Raw genomic sequence first — 15,454 nt, 5'->3', positions numbered from 1 at the left:
CCCATATAAATGATTATAATATGTTCCTAGGGTCCTGGGACCCCTAGAGACATACCTTATCATGAAATGTTTCAAAAGGGTTCATAAGATATCCTATCACCCCTTTTGACCCATATAAACGATAATAATATGTCTATAGGGGTCCTAGGACTTCTAAATACATATGTTATAATGAAATATGTCAAAAGTGTTCATAGATTTTTTGATGAGCACTTTCAACCCATATAAATGATTATAATATTTCTCTAGTGGTCCTAGGTGTTGGTGCTCAAAATTGCAGCACTGATTTTTCAGCACTGTTGAGAAATTAAGCCCTATGAAAGCTTTTTGATGCCTATTTACCCAGCTATTAGTATGAGGCCTACATGGTGTTCAATGTTTCTAACACCCTCCATTCAACATGTCTTCCTGTTCTGTGAAGTTAAATTATCATTCTGAGCTATTTTGTGAAGTCTCATTTTGAGCTAGTTCCAAATTTGCATTTTCACCTGTGTCAAATAGCGATCAGAAGCCCTATTTGCATTTGAATATCTTTAACCTAGAATTGTATCATGACTTTCCATTTTGAGATTGTCTAGTATCCATACCCAAGAACCTATGTTTTAGATTTCAAGTCATTTTGAGTCCATTTGACTAGGTTTTAAATCCCTCAAAATTGGTCAGTTACTATTTTTATGATTGATGCACTTTGCACCTAATTCTAGGAGGCCCTATTTGATGTGCTATAACTTTTGACCAATTGATCCTAATGTGAAAATTACTTTTGCGTTGCATTATAGATGTGAGAGACTTTTCATTTTTCAAGTTTTAGCTCCTAACGAATCCGTTTGATCAGTTTTCAAATGCAATTCCAAATGGAATTTCTAAAGTTTTACTGGCGTCAAGTATTTGCAGATTGGTTGGAACCCCTATTCATGATGTCATATCTCTTAATCCATGATAGGTGAGATCAAATGGTTTGTTTCTTTGTGTTCTATACTAAAAATACTCCAAGTGTGTCAGTTTTCAAATCTTGACAAATCCATTTGCACACTTTTCCACAGTCAATCCGTTTGTAAAAATTGTTATGTTGTCATTGTTTCCTATCATGCAAATCCAGGTAAAAAACTTCAGACGCTTGCCAGTTTTTCCTTGTTATTTGTTATGATCCCAAATCCCAAATCCATAATGTCCTCATGACAGAGAAATAGTGTCCCAGTTTTTGTTTTCCCATGTGCTCATGTGCATAGTTTTTCTAGCCAAATCCAAATCCAGTTTGTTGTTTTCTGACATGTTTTCTTGCAGTAAATCTGAGAGGGTGAAACTGACATTAAATTTCTTTTGAATGGGAATTTTTCATAAGACAAGATCTGACAGGGTGCAAGAATGTGGTACAGAGAGTCAGTCTGCCGATTTTCAAAATCTGGTCAGAGGTTTGGATCAATTTTCAAGGGTAGTCAACAAACCTCCTAACATCAAATTGATAGCTTGCAAAAAAAAATTTAGTATGAGTTTTAAATGATTAGTCAGTGATCAAGTTTGATTTAAATCAGTTTGAGATGATTGGTAGATCAATTTGAGATGTTCACTTGTTCCAAAAGCAAATTTTTTTTTAGCTAGACCCATTTTGGGGTCTGACTAATTCCATCAGATTCAATCAATGTCACTCTTTGAAGTTGCAAATAGAATCATAAACAACGTTTTGGTGTCGATAGAGATTCTATAACTGAGCCAAATCCCATGGAATTCAAAGATACAATTGTTTCTAAGGAAGTGACAAAATATGATAATATATACAAGAATGGGAAAAATATCTCAAGATTTCCATCACTAACAAATGGATAGGTTTCTATCATGGAAGCTACAAAAAGAGCTGGCTAAGAATATCAAGAGCTCACTCCAATCAACAGAGGCCCATGCATAAAAGGATACAATTTCTTAAAAGGAGGAAATTTGTGATGTTTCCAAAGCTTATTCAATTGTATGGAAGCTTGTCTTCAGAGCCTTTTAACTACATCAAGAGGATTAGAATTGAAAGAATTGAAGATGTTTTAAAATGGTGGTGGCTACAGGTCAATACAGAATAGATATACACTACTCTGTATCATACTAGCTGCAAGGCTCCATCCATTTACAAACACTATGTTACAATCTATTGTTGTTTGATTTAGACTTGTTGTGCTTACAACTGGAAGCTCCTGTGCATGTTTCAATTTAAATTTTTACATTCAATTGAGCAGACCCTTCCATCATGATTAACAACCTATCAAAGGACAAACGGCCTATATGCAACTCCACCTTCTAAGATGAAAGTGGATCCTATTTGGCTTCATAGATCTTATGTGTAACATGTGGCCTAAAAGAGAGGACATCATTGTCAAAAAGAGATCAGAAGGAGCTAAACTAAAATAAGGAAATTGTAGTCAGTAAAGCTAATGCAAAAATAAAATGGAGCACACTGAGTCAAAGAAAAGAACATAAACGTTGTTAGATAGGAAAGAATTCATGTCGATAATAAAGAGCCAATAAAAGGTAGTACTCATGTGTTAAGAGGAGAAGCTCACTAGCCAACTGCTAGTTATCTCTGCAGACTCACTATTTAGTGTGGTAGCTCTGACAATATTAGGGGAGGAGCCTCATGATAAAAATGTGCTTCACCAACTGCAATCCACGCCCTCAAAAGGGATTCCAAGCGAAAGAACATAGGAAAGAGGCGCAACCTGAAGGTGGAGCTTCATGCAAAGAGGGAAGTGTCCATAGTTTGCAGCAATATAAATGAGGAGTCTCACATTTTAAAACATAGGCAATGTTTTTAGTAGACGAGGAACACATGGAAAATGCAGTCAAAGCCTTTAGATAACCACACGTACTACAAAGGCAGAGACCTTGCGCTATTTCAAAAAGTAGCCTACGTGAAGACTAGTGAAAATCAACAAGCAAATGAGAATCAAGGGATGTCACATGCAATTAAAACATAGTAGCTCCATGTCCAAAACTTGCAGAAGGAATAAGAGGGGAGGGCGCCAGTCAAATAAGGAGAAGGTGCATAATATCTATGTTTTAGAAACAAACCGCTGTCAGAGGAATAGAACCCACACCCAGGCCATAAAGAAAGTTCACACCTAACAAAAAAAGGGGAGCTGCATGATGAGTAGGTCATGCATGGCAAAGAGGAGTTGACACATTAGAAAAGGAACAGTCAATGCGATTTATAAAGGTAAAGCCGCCCACATATGGAAAATCATGCATTTGAAGGAGAAACCAAATAGGTTGTTATAGAGAAAAGTTCACGCTGCATGAGGGAAAATAGAGCAAGGGACCCCTACATGAGGGAAAGTGCAGTCAACAATGCACTTAAAGCACAAGCCGCTGCTAAATGAATGCAAGCCATAGTCAAACACCAATCCACACATTAAAATCAAGAGCACATCGATCATAAAAATGTGGATCAAAGGAGCTTGCCTAAAGATCCCAAGCCATTGAAGACAATGGAGGTGCCAGTTCAAATAAGGGAGCTCTATCCAAGCTCAAAGTATCAAAGGTCTGTGAAGGTTCACAAAAATAAGAGATGCCATGAAATGAAGCCACGACCAAAGCAGTAGGGATAGTGTGTAGAAAGCTACCCACATTGAGGAGACACCCCACAAGCATAAAGACTCAACACGTTGCAAAATGGAAGCCCATAAATAGAGCAAGGCCACACAGTATAAAAGGAAAACCCATAGTAAAAATAGAGTGGAGGAGCTTTTAAAGGTGTCTAGTCCCACATTGGGAATATTGTAGTCTTTGTAGTAGTTTAAATATAAATCTACAGGGTAACCTGTTGTCCATAAGATGCCACCTTTTTAAAGGTAGAGAGGCTCGCATGTGGGGCCTTGTGCTCAATTGGATGTGGATGAAATCAGCGAGATATAAGTCAAATTTTGGATGGAATTGTGAGGATGATGACATGGCATAAAAAGGGAAGATTGTGTGAGATGATGACACAGGGATTGATCTGAGGGTGGGCGCACACCCGCATTTCCTAAATGCTCACTGGATAAAGAATGCAAGAATGTGGGTAACCACCATGTGGCAGAGTGGGTCCCACACATGAGGAGATATCACCAAAGGGGGAGAGCAACACGAGAGCATAGGATGCTACCACGTGGCAAATCCTATGGTGAGCACAATTCTGCAAGATGGAGATGAACACCAGTTACGATATGCAAGGTTGTAGAAAAGTGACATGTGTCACTGGGTCCCAGCCTCCGATGATGTGGTGACCAGAGTAGAGGTTGACGAATCTTGGATTGCCATGTGGCAAAAGGGCTTGGTCAATAAAGCTTGTTGACTCGAATTGGAAGGTAGAGGGAAAAATAAAATGTCCTTTTGAAAATGAAAAAAATTAATAATTCTCCTCAAAATTGAGTGCACATTTAGATTTGATTTTAAATTCAAAGGGATCCATTATAATGTTTAGACACTAGTTTTTAAAAAAAATTTGAATTTTAAATTTCAAAGTGTAGACATGAGTGCCATGCCAAGGGATCATTTTTCAAAATAGACTTTTAGAGGTTTCCCGATAGGCAAAATAGGGAATGTTATATATTGCCAAAATTGGGAAAAGATGAGCTATCCATTTTTGGAGTCAATTTTTGCATAGGCAGCAATGTGTTCAAGCTATACCAGGTTTTCTCCCAGGTTCCCAGATTGTAACCATATTTAGGTACGAAAGTTCAGAATTGATTTCTAGCAAAGTGATGACTTGAATGGGCTAAAGAGATAGTGAAAATATAGTTGGGGTCACATTCACTCAGTAAAACTAAAGTTTTCACCAGTGTTTTCATGGGGTAATTAGATTGTTGGTGATTCAAAGAATTTCATCATTGAACTAGGATATTTGAAAGTTAGTTACAATGTAATGATGAAATAGAAAATCAGATCAAATGGTAGAGAGATGAAAGAGGTTTTTAGTTGCACAAGATTGGATTCCAAATGGACATTTGTCATCTTCAATTTCAATTTGGGAATTCATCTCCTTGCTATATTATTCTTTCTTTCTTCCATTTGAGGGGTTCTAATTTTGGGTTTCTAGTTTTCGGTTCTAGTTTAGAGGTTCCAATTTCTGTGATTGAGAAACCGGTAGGTTCCAATCTTTGGAGAAAAATCTGTACATTACTGTGATGCCAAGGTTTTGGATCTAGTTTTGGTTGCACTCCCATGACTGTGACACCATTTTCTTTTAGCAAATTCTTCTCATGTGAACAATAATTAAGAAGTATAGTACAGATAGTTCTGATATATTTGGTATTTTCATGTTTTCATTTCATGTATTTGAATGCATATTTTCAAAGAAAATGAATACATATGAGCAGCATTTCATTAGTTTCATTCTGGTTCTCATCTCCTGTCTCAATAATCTGTAGTCTTATGTGGTCTTAGAACAAAGAGCTGAGATCAATTTTCTTCCCCTTAAGGTTGTATGTCTGATATATTTTGCTGTTGGAACAAAGTGCCAAGTAAGTTCTTAATGTGTTTGACAGGGTTACTGGTTATGTTGAGAAGGATATTTTTTGAGAATGAGATCTGAATGAACATTGATGTCTGAAATCACAAGGTGATTAGATAGATCTGATGTCTAGGTATATAGAATATGTCCTGATGTCACAGATGTATGTTTTGGATTCATGAAATTGCCCAATGGATTAGGCACTGATTAGTTACAGGATCATTAGGTTTTGCTTCATGTTTGAGGATTTTTTGAACATCAACATCAATAATCAATGCTTTTCCCTTTCATGTTGAAGAGCTATAATAGAATGCCCTCACTTAGCTTATGAGATTCCTAGATTTTCATTTAGCTACTATATATTGATGTTATTTCATGAGTTATCAGGAGAAATAAGGGTTTTATCTACTTCATATTAGATTCAGTGTATGCTTTGACAACTGGTACCATATAAAGAATCGATAGGTCCAACTGCCTAGGTTTTGCAGAGCCTGAAGAAGAAGAAGGGTCTAGCTTTATAGTTGGCCTAGTGTCTGAATGGGCATGTTGATAATGGGAGTTAGCTACCCCTAGATGTGTTTTTTTCTCATCAGGGTAATTAAAAACCCTCCAGTGTTTTCAAACACCAACAAAATGGCGACTCTACTGGGGAGTTGTATTGAATTTGAGTAGTAGAAAAACCTTGAGAATTTGAAGAATATTCAGTACAACAAGAAAGATGTGGTATAGCAACAGGGTTGTGTGAGGTGTTTACCATTTCTCTGTTGACGTTTTATGTTCCCCAGTAAGCTTTATTCATAATCAATAGTATGTTGTGAGAACTGGATGAAAATTGTGTTCTATGACTATCATAGGTCTATCTTCAATCAGTTCAACTTTTTCAAATACTGTTGAGAAAGTTTTAGAGTCAAGAATTCATTTATAAAGTATATTTTCTTTTCAAGATAATAATGATCTGCAAGTTTTTCCTACATTGAAAGTCTGGTTCAGATTTGTCAAGTGACAAATTATGTTTTATTTCTCACAAAGTGTGAGTGGCGACTCTCAAATCTCTGTACCAGTTGTTCATACTTGATCTCATTGCTAAATTTTGAAGGACTTTCAGTTGTATGGGTAGATCTGAGACTTTTGATAGATCTTGGAAAGGAAGTTTTAAATTCCTGATAAGCTTTTAAGTGTTGGTTACAATCTGCTATTATAAGAAATTAAAATATAAAAAGTGAATCACAGGAGTGGTTATTTCATTCCTCTTGCAAAGAGGTGGTGGCTCTACAAAGTTTTGACCAGTGGTGTAAAGAATTTTCAGTCTTGCACATGTGCCAAATCAGTAGATCGAAGTTTAGCATTAGCACTTGAGGTATTTTGATTTTCATGCTTCTTTTCATGCAAGTCAAGAGTTTAAAAAAGTTTCCTCTATTCAGTGATTTTCAGCACTAGAAAGAAGAGGTAGAAATTTTGTTTTATAGTGGAGTCAAATCTGGAGTCAGATCTCAATCTGAGATTAGCTTGCCAAATTCTGAGAGTTTGAAAATTGTGAATAATAACAATTCTATGCTGAATAGATTGGTCTACAAAAGGATTGTCAATCTTATAAGATTTCAAATAGGAAGTACTCAAGCTTTAAGTGCCAAACAATGTTATTTAAGGCTTAAGACACTAATTAGTAAGATGCCTTTTCATTGTAGACCTGAGGAATCTTCCCTTCCAAATGTTTTCCTTGATGTTCTAGTACCCGATTCAGTCAATTGGCCAGCACCTATAAGATTACAAAGGTCTTTACAAATTGAAAGATTCATTCAGGAGATGGAAAGTGGTGATTATAGATTTCATGACATGTCTTCTAATGATAATGAGTGTGCTAAAAGCCAAGGTAGTAATGAATACAATGAGTCCATAGAGAAAGATAATTTGTCTTCCGAACATGAAGAGGTGGATTCAAATGTTAATGAATCAGGTAATAGCAATCAACATGAAAAAGATGGATATAAAAGAGAGGATAAATTTTGTTATAGTACATATGAAGTTGAAGAAAGTTGTAACAACGGTAGATCTAGTGATTGCCATGATAAGAAAGAATGTTGTAATAATTATGATTTTCTAGATTGTTACACTAATTATCTTCCTATTGTAAGTTCTTCATGTTATCCAGATAACAATCACAACCAAGAGAAGATTTGTGAGGCAGTCTTCTTGAGTTTTGATGAAATCTCTGTATTGTTGGCTCGTGAGTTTGAAAAGCACGTAAGTATCTCTAAGGATCTTCACATTTTCTCTCATAATACTTTCTCATTCAGTCAAATCAATTCCCCAAAGTTTGATGTGGAAAAAGAGGTAGAATCCAAACAATCTTTGTTAGACTTTGGAGGTGTAGAGGACAGTACCTCAAATGTCTTTGCACATGATGATTTGTTGGATGTAGAGAATGTTAATGAAGGGAAGGTTAATGCTTTTTAAGGTTCTTTTCATGTTGATCTTGCTGAATATTGTTTTGATTTTTCATATGGTGAAGTGGAAAATAGTGAGTGTTGTCAATCCGGTTATAGATTTTCTTCATGCACTGATAATTCTTGTGAAGATAAGTTCAAGGTGTATTCTGACTTTCAGTTTGATGAAGAAGATGATAGTGATCAACATAGTTTGGATTAGTACTTTCGGAATGAATTTTCAATTTTGGTGACTAATCATTTGTTTTAATGTGAAGAGGTTTCAGCAAAGGATAAATTTGATTCGATGAGTAACATGGTTGCAAGTAGGAAATGATCAGATTTCACATACTCTTCATTTACGGAGGCACAAGGTGAGTTACAATCTGCTCCATGTAACTCGTTGAATGAAGTTGAATTTGAGCACTTTGTGTTTCCAGTTGAAAGAATCCATGATTCAGTCAGTAGTGATCAGTTTTAGTTTGATATCAGTTGTTATGGTCATGCTGATCCATATTTTCATAGTGAGCAAGGTGTAGAGAATTTGTCTGATTTTTATATGCACTATGAAGATGATGATAGCAGTTTTGTTTTGCCTAACAAAGTAATTGAAAGTGTTGATATGATGGGTGAAACAAATAAGGATGAGAGTTTTAGTTTTCCTTAGGAGAACATAAATGAAAATAAAGAGTTTGACAGAGGTAAAAAGTTCTGAAACTTTTTGGTGGCCTGCGGCGATCACTTGTACATAGTTAAGAGTAGTTCCCCTGTTTTCAATAAACCTGTTCGAGAGAGAAAGTTTTTTCTATTCAAGTGTTTGGTTTGCTTCTACAAGAGATCTGAAATCTTGGCATGCTCGCAAGGGGAATGCATTCCCAAACAGAGCCATTGTTGGCACTCAAAATTGCAGCCCTAATTTTTGAGCACTGTTGAGAAATTAAGCCCTATGAAAGCTTTTTGATGCCTATGTACCCAACTATTAGTATGAGGCCTACATGGTGTTCAATGTTTCTAACACCCTCCATTCAGCATGTCTACCTATTCTATGAAGTTAAATTATCATTCTGAGCTATTTTGTGAAGTCTCGTTTTGAGCTAGTGCCAAATTTGCATTTTCACATTAGTGTCAAATAATGACAGGAAGTCATGTTTGCATGTTTGCATTTGAATATCTTTAACCCAGAATTGTGTCATGACTTGCCATTTTGAGATTATCTAGTATCCATATCTAAAAACCTATTTTTTAGATTTCAATTTGTTTTGAGTCCGTTTGACTAGGTTTTGAATCCCTCAAAGTTAGTAAGTTACTATTTTTATGATTGATGCACTTTGCACCTAATTTTGGGAGACCCTGTTTGACATGCTATAACTTTTGACCAATTGATCCTAATGCTAAAATTCCTTTTGCGTTGCATTATAGACGTCAGAGACTTGTCATGTTTCAAGTTTTAGCTCCTGAAAAATCCATTTGATTAGTTTTCAAATGCGATTCCAAATGTAATTTCTAAAGTTTTACTAGTGTCAAGTATTTGTAGATTGGTTGGAACCCCTGTTCATGATCTCATATCTCCTGATCCGTGATAGGTGAGATCAAATTGTTTGTTTCCTTGTGTTTTATACTGAAAATACTCCAAGTGTGTTAGTTTTCAAATCTTGACGAATCCGTTTGCACACTTTTCCAATGTCAATCCGTTTGTAAAAATTGTTATGTTGTCATTGTTTCCTGTCATGCAAATCTAAGTAGCCAACTTCAAATGCTTGCTAATTTTTCCCTGTTATTCATCATGATCCCAAATCGTAGATCCATAATGTCCTCATGACAGAGAAATATTGTCCCAATTTTTGTTTCCCCATGTGCTCATTTGCATAGTTTTTCAAGCCAAATCCAAACCTAGTTTATTGTTTTCTGACATGTTTGCTTGCAGATAAATCTGAGAGGGCGACTTTGACATTGAATTTCTTTTGACTGGGAATTTTTCATAAGAAAAGATCTGACAAGGGGCAAGAATGTGGTACAAAGAGTCAGTGTACCGATTTTCAAATCTGGTCAGAGGTTTGGATCAATTTTCAAGGGTAGTCAATAGACCTCCTAACATCAAATTGATAGCTTGCAAAACAAAATTTAGTATGAGTTTTAAATGATTAGTCAGGGATCAAGTTTGATTTAAATTAGTTTGAGATGATTGGTAGATCCATTTGAGATGTTCACATGTTTCAAAAGCGAAAATTTTTCTAGCTGGACCCATTTTGGGGTTTGACTAATTCCATCAGATTCAATCAATGTCAATCTTTGAAGTTGCAAATAGAATCATAAAGAACATTTTGATGTCAATAGAGATTCTATAACTGAGCAAAATCCCATGGAATTCAAAGATACAACTGTTTTTGAGGAAGTGACAAAATATGATAATATATACAAGAATGGGAAAAATATCGCAAGATTTCCATCACTAACAAATGGATAGGTTTCTATCATGGAAGCTACAAACAAAGTTGGCTAAGTACATCAAGAGCTCACTCTAGTCAATAGAGGCCCACGCATAAAAGGATACAATTTCTTAAAAGGAGGAAATTTGTGATGTTTCCAAAGCTTATTCAATTGTTTGGAAGCTTGTCTTTAGAGCCTTTTAACTACATCAGGAGGATTAGAATTGAACAAATTGAAGATGTTTTAAAATAGTGGTGGCTACGGATCACTACTGAATAGATATACACTATTCTGTATCATACCAGCTGCAAGGCTCCATCCATTTACAAACACTGTGTTACAATCTATTGTTGTTTGATTTAGACTTGTTGTGCTTACAACTGGAAGCTCTTGCGCATGTTTTAATTCAGATTTTTACATTCAATTGAGCAGACCTTTCCATCATGATTAACAACCTGTCGAAGGACAAATGGCTTGTATGCAACTGCACCTTTTGAGATGAAAGTGGATCCTATTTGGCTTCATAGATCTTATGTGTAACATGTGGCTTGAAAAAGAGGACGTCATTGTCAAAAAGAGATCAGAAGGAGCTAAACTAAAATAAGGAAATTGTAGTTGATAAAGCCAATGCAAAAATAAAATGGAGCACACTAAGTCAAAGAAAAGAACATAAATGTTGTAAGATTGCAAAGAATTCATGCCGATAACAAAGAGCCAATAAAAGGTAGCGCTCATGCATTAAGAGGAGAAACTCACCAGCCAGCTGCTAGTTATCTCTACAGACTCACTATTTAGCATGGTAGCTCTGACAATATTATGGGAGGAGCCTCATGATAAAAATGTGCTTCACCAACTACAATCCATGCCCTCAAAAGGGATTCCAAGTGAAAGAACGTAGGAAAGAGGCATAACCTGAAGGTGGAGCTTCATGCAAAGAGGGAAGTGTCCACAGTTTGTAGCAATATAAATGAGGAGTCTCATGTTTTAAAACATAGGCAACATTTTTAGTAGAGAAGGAACACATAGGAAACACAGTCAAAGCCTTCAGATAACCATACATACTACAAAGGCAGAGACCTTGCGCTATTTCAAAATGCAGCCCAGTTGAAGACTAGCCCAAATTAGCAGGCAAATAAGAATCAAAGGATGCAACATGCAATTAAAACATAGCAACTCAATGTCCAAAACTTGTAGAAGGAATAAGAGGGGAGGGCGCCAGTCCAATAAGGAGAAGGTGCATATTATCTACATTTTAGAAACAAACTGTTGTCAGAGGAATAGAACCCATGCCCAAGCCATAAAGAAAGTTCACGCCTAACAAAAAAAGGGGAGTTGCATGATGAGCAGGTCACGGATAGCAAAGAGGATTTGACAAATTAAAAAAGGAATAGTCAATGTGATTTATAAAGGTAAAGCCACCCACATATGGAAAACCACGCATTTGAAGGAGAAACCAAACAGGCAGTGATAGAGAAAAGCTCACGCCACATGAGGGAAAACAGAGCAAGGGACCTCTGCATGAGGGAAAGTGCAGTCAACAATGCACTTAAAGCACAAGACGCTGCTAAATGAATGCAAGCTATAGTCAAACACCAAGTCACTCATTAAAATCAAGAGCACGCTGATCATAAAAACATGCATCAAAGGAGCTTGCCTGAAGATCCCAAGCCATTGAAGACAATGGAGGTGCGAGTTCAAATAAGGGAGCTTTGACCAAGCTCAAAGTATCAAAGGTTTGTGAAGGTTCACAAAAATGAGAGACGCCATGAAACGAAGCTGTGGCCAAAGCAGCAGGGACAATGTGTAGAAAGCTGCCCACATCCAGGAGACACCCCATGAGCATAAAGACTCAACATGTTGTAAAATGGAAGCCCATAAATAGAGCAAGGCCACACAGTATAAAAGGAGAACCCACAGTAAAAACAAAGGAGCTTTTGAATGTGTTTAGTCCCACATTGGGGATACTGCAGCCTTTGTAGTAGTTTAAATATAACTCTATAGGGTAACCTATTGTCCATAAGATGCCACCTTTTAAAAGGTAGAGAGGCTCGCGTGTGGGGCCCTGTGCTCAATTCGACGTGGATGACATCAACAAGATATAAGTCAAATTTTGGATGGAATTGTGAGGACGATGACATGGCGTAAAAAGGGAAGATTGCATGAGATGCCGACATGTGGATTGATCTGAGGGTTGGTGTACACCCGCATTTCCTAAATGCTCATTGGATAAAGAATGCAGGAATGTAGGTAACTACCATGTGGTAGAGTTGGTCCCACATGTGAGGAGATGTCACCAAATGGGTAGAGCAACACAAGATCACAAGATGCTGCCATGTGGCAGATCCTGTAGTGAGCGTGATTTTGCAAGATGGAGATGCATGCTAGTTATGAAATGCGGGATTGCAAAAAAGTGACATGTGTCACCAGGTCCCGACCTCTGATGATGTGGTGACAAAAGAAAAGGTGGAAAAATCTTGCATTGCCACGTGACAAAAGGGCTTGGTCAATAAAGCTTATTGACTCAAATTGGAAGGCAGAGGGAAAAATAAAATGTCCTTTTGAAAATGAAAAATTTAATAATTTTCCTCAAAAATGAGTGCATGTTCAGATTTGATTTTAAATTCAAAGGGATCCATTATAATGTTCAGACATCAGTTTTTTTACAATTTTTGAATTTTAAATTTCAAAGTGCAAACATGAGTGCCATGCCAGGGGGACACTTTTCAAAATAGACTTTTAGAGGGTTCCCGATAGGCAAAATAGGCGATGTTATATATCGCCAAAATTGGGAAAAGATGAGCAATCCATTTTTGGAGTTAGTTTTTGAATAGGTAGCAATGTGTTTGACCTATACCGGGTTTTCTCCTAGGTTTCCAGATTGTAACCATATTCAGGTATGAAAGTTCAGAATTGAATTCTAGCAAAGTGATGACTTGAATGGGCTAAAGAGACAATGAAAATATAGTTGGGGTCACATTCACTCAGTAACAATGAAGTTTTCACCAGTGTTTTCATGGGGCAATCAGATTTTTGGTGATTCAAAGAATTTCATCATTGAACTAGGATATTTAAAAGTTAGTTATAGTGTAATGAGGAAACAAAAAATCAGATCAAATGGTAGAGAGATGAAACAGGTTTTTAGTTGCACAAGATGGGATTCCAAATGAACATTTGTCATCTTCAGTTTCAATCTAGGAATTCATCTCCTTGCTATATTATTCTTTCTTTCTTCCATTTGAGGGGTTCTGGTTTTGGGTTTCCAAATTTGGGTTCCATTTGAGGGGTTCTAGTTTCTATGACTGAGAAACCAGTATTTTCTAGTCTTTGAAGAAAAATCTGCACATTACTATGATACCAAGGTTTTGGATCCAGTTCTGGTTGCACTCCCATGACTGTGACACCATTTTCTTTCAGAGAATTCTTCTCATGTAAATGACAATTAAGAAGTATAGTACAGATAGTTCTGATATGTTTGGTATTTTCATGTTTTCATTTCATGTATCTGAATGTATATTTTAAAAGAAAATGAATACATATGAGCAACATTTCATTAGTTTCATTCTGGTTCTCGTCTCCTGTCTCAGTAATCTGTAGTCTTATGTGGTCTTAGAACAAAGAGCTAAGATCAATTTGCTTGACCTTAAATGTTGTATTTCTGATATATTTTGCTGTTGGAACAAAGTGCCAAGTAAATTCTTAATGTGTTTGACAGGGTTACTAGTTATGTTGAGAAGGATATTTTGTGAGAATGAGATCTGAATGAACATTGATGTCTGAAATCGAAAGGTGATTAGATAGATCTAATGTCTGGGTATATAGAATATGTCTTGATGTCACAGATGTATGTTTTGGATTCATGAAATTGCCCAATGGATTAGGCATTGATTAGTTATAGGATCATTAGGTTTTGCTACATGTTTGAGGATTTTTTGAACATCAACATCAATAATCCATGCTTTTCCCTTTCATGTTGAAGAGCTATAATATAATGCCCTCACTAAGATTATGAGATTCCAAGATCTACATTTAGCTACTATAGATTGATGTTATTTCATGAGTTATTAGGAGAAATAAGTGTTTTATCTGCTTCATATTAGATTCAGTGTATGCTTTGACAACTGGTACCATATAAAGAATCTGTAGGTCCACCCGCCTAGGTTTTGCAGAGCCTGAAGAAGAAGAAGGGTCAAGCCTTATAGTTGGCCTGGTGTCTGAATGGGCATGTTGATAATGGGAGTGAGCTACCCCTAGATGTGTTTTTTTCTCATTAGGATAAATGAAAACCCTCCAACATTTTCAAAAACCAACATTAGGATCCATAGAGACATATGTTGTCAAAAAATGTGTCCAAAGGGGTCATAGGTTATCTTATGACCCCTTTTGACCCATATAAAAAATCATAATATGTCCCTAAGGGTCCTAGGACCCCAGAGACATATGTTGTAATGAAATGTGTTGAAAGGGGGTCATAGGTCATCGTATAGCCCCTTTCAACCCATGTAAATGATTATAATATTTTACTAGGGTCCTAGAACTTCTAGAGACATGTTGTCATGAAGTGTGTCAAAAGGGGTTATGGGTTATTTTATGACCCTTTTTGGCCCATATAAATGATTATAATATGTCCCTAGAGGTCCTAGGACCCCTAGAGACATATGTTGTAATGAAATATGTCCAAAAGGGTCATAGCTTTTCTGATGATCCCTGTTGACCCATATAAATGATTATAATATGTCTCTAGGGGTCTTGGGACCCCTAGAGACATATTTTTTCATGAAATGTGTCGAAGGGGTCATAGGTTTTCTTATGACCCCTTTTGACCTATATAAATAATTATAATATGTCTTTAGGGGTCTTGGGACCCTTGGAAACATATGTTGCAATAAAATGTGTCAAAAGGGGTCAAAAGTTATCCCATGACCCATTTCACCACATATAAATGATTATAATATGTTCTTAGGAGTACTAGGACCCCTAAGGACATATGTTGTCATGAAATATGTCAAAAATAGGTCATAAGGTTATCCTATGACTCCTTTTGACCCATATAAATGATGATAATATGTCCCTAGGGGTCCTAAGAACCATAGAGACATATGTTGTAATCAAATGTGTTAATAGGAGTCATAGGTTA

Source organism: Cupressus sempervirens, chromosome 9 (assembly GCF_028749045.1).
Source record: "Cupressus sempervirens isolate cs-2001-9-10 chromosome 9, ASM2874904v1, whole genome shotgun sequence".
Taxonomy (NCBI): Eukaryota; Viridiplantae; Streptophyta; class Pinopsida; order Cupressales; family Cupressaceae; genus Cupressus; species Cupressus sempervirens.
Note: the sequence above shows the minus strand (reverse complement) of the source record.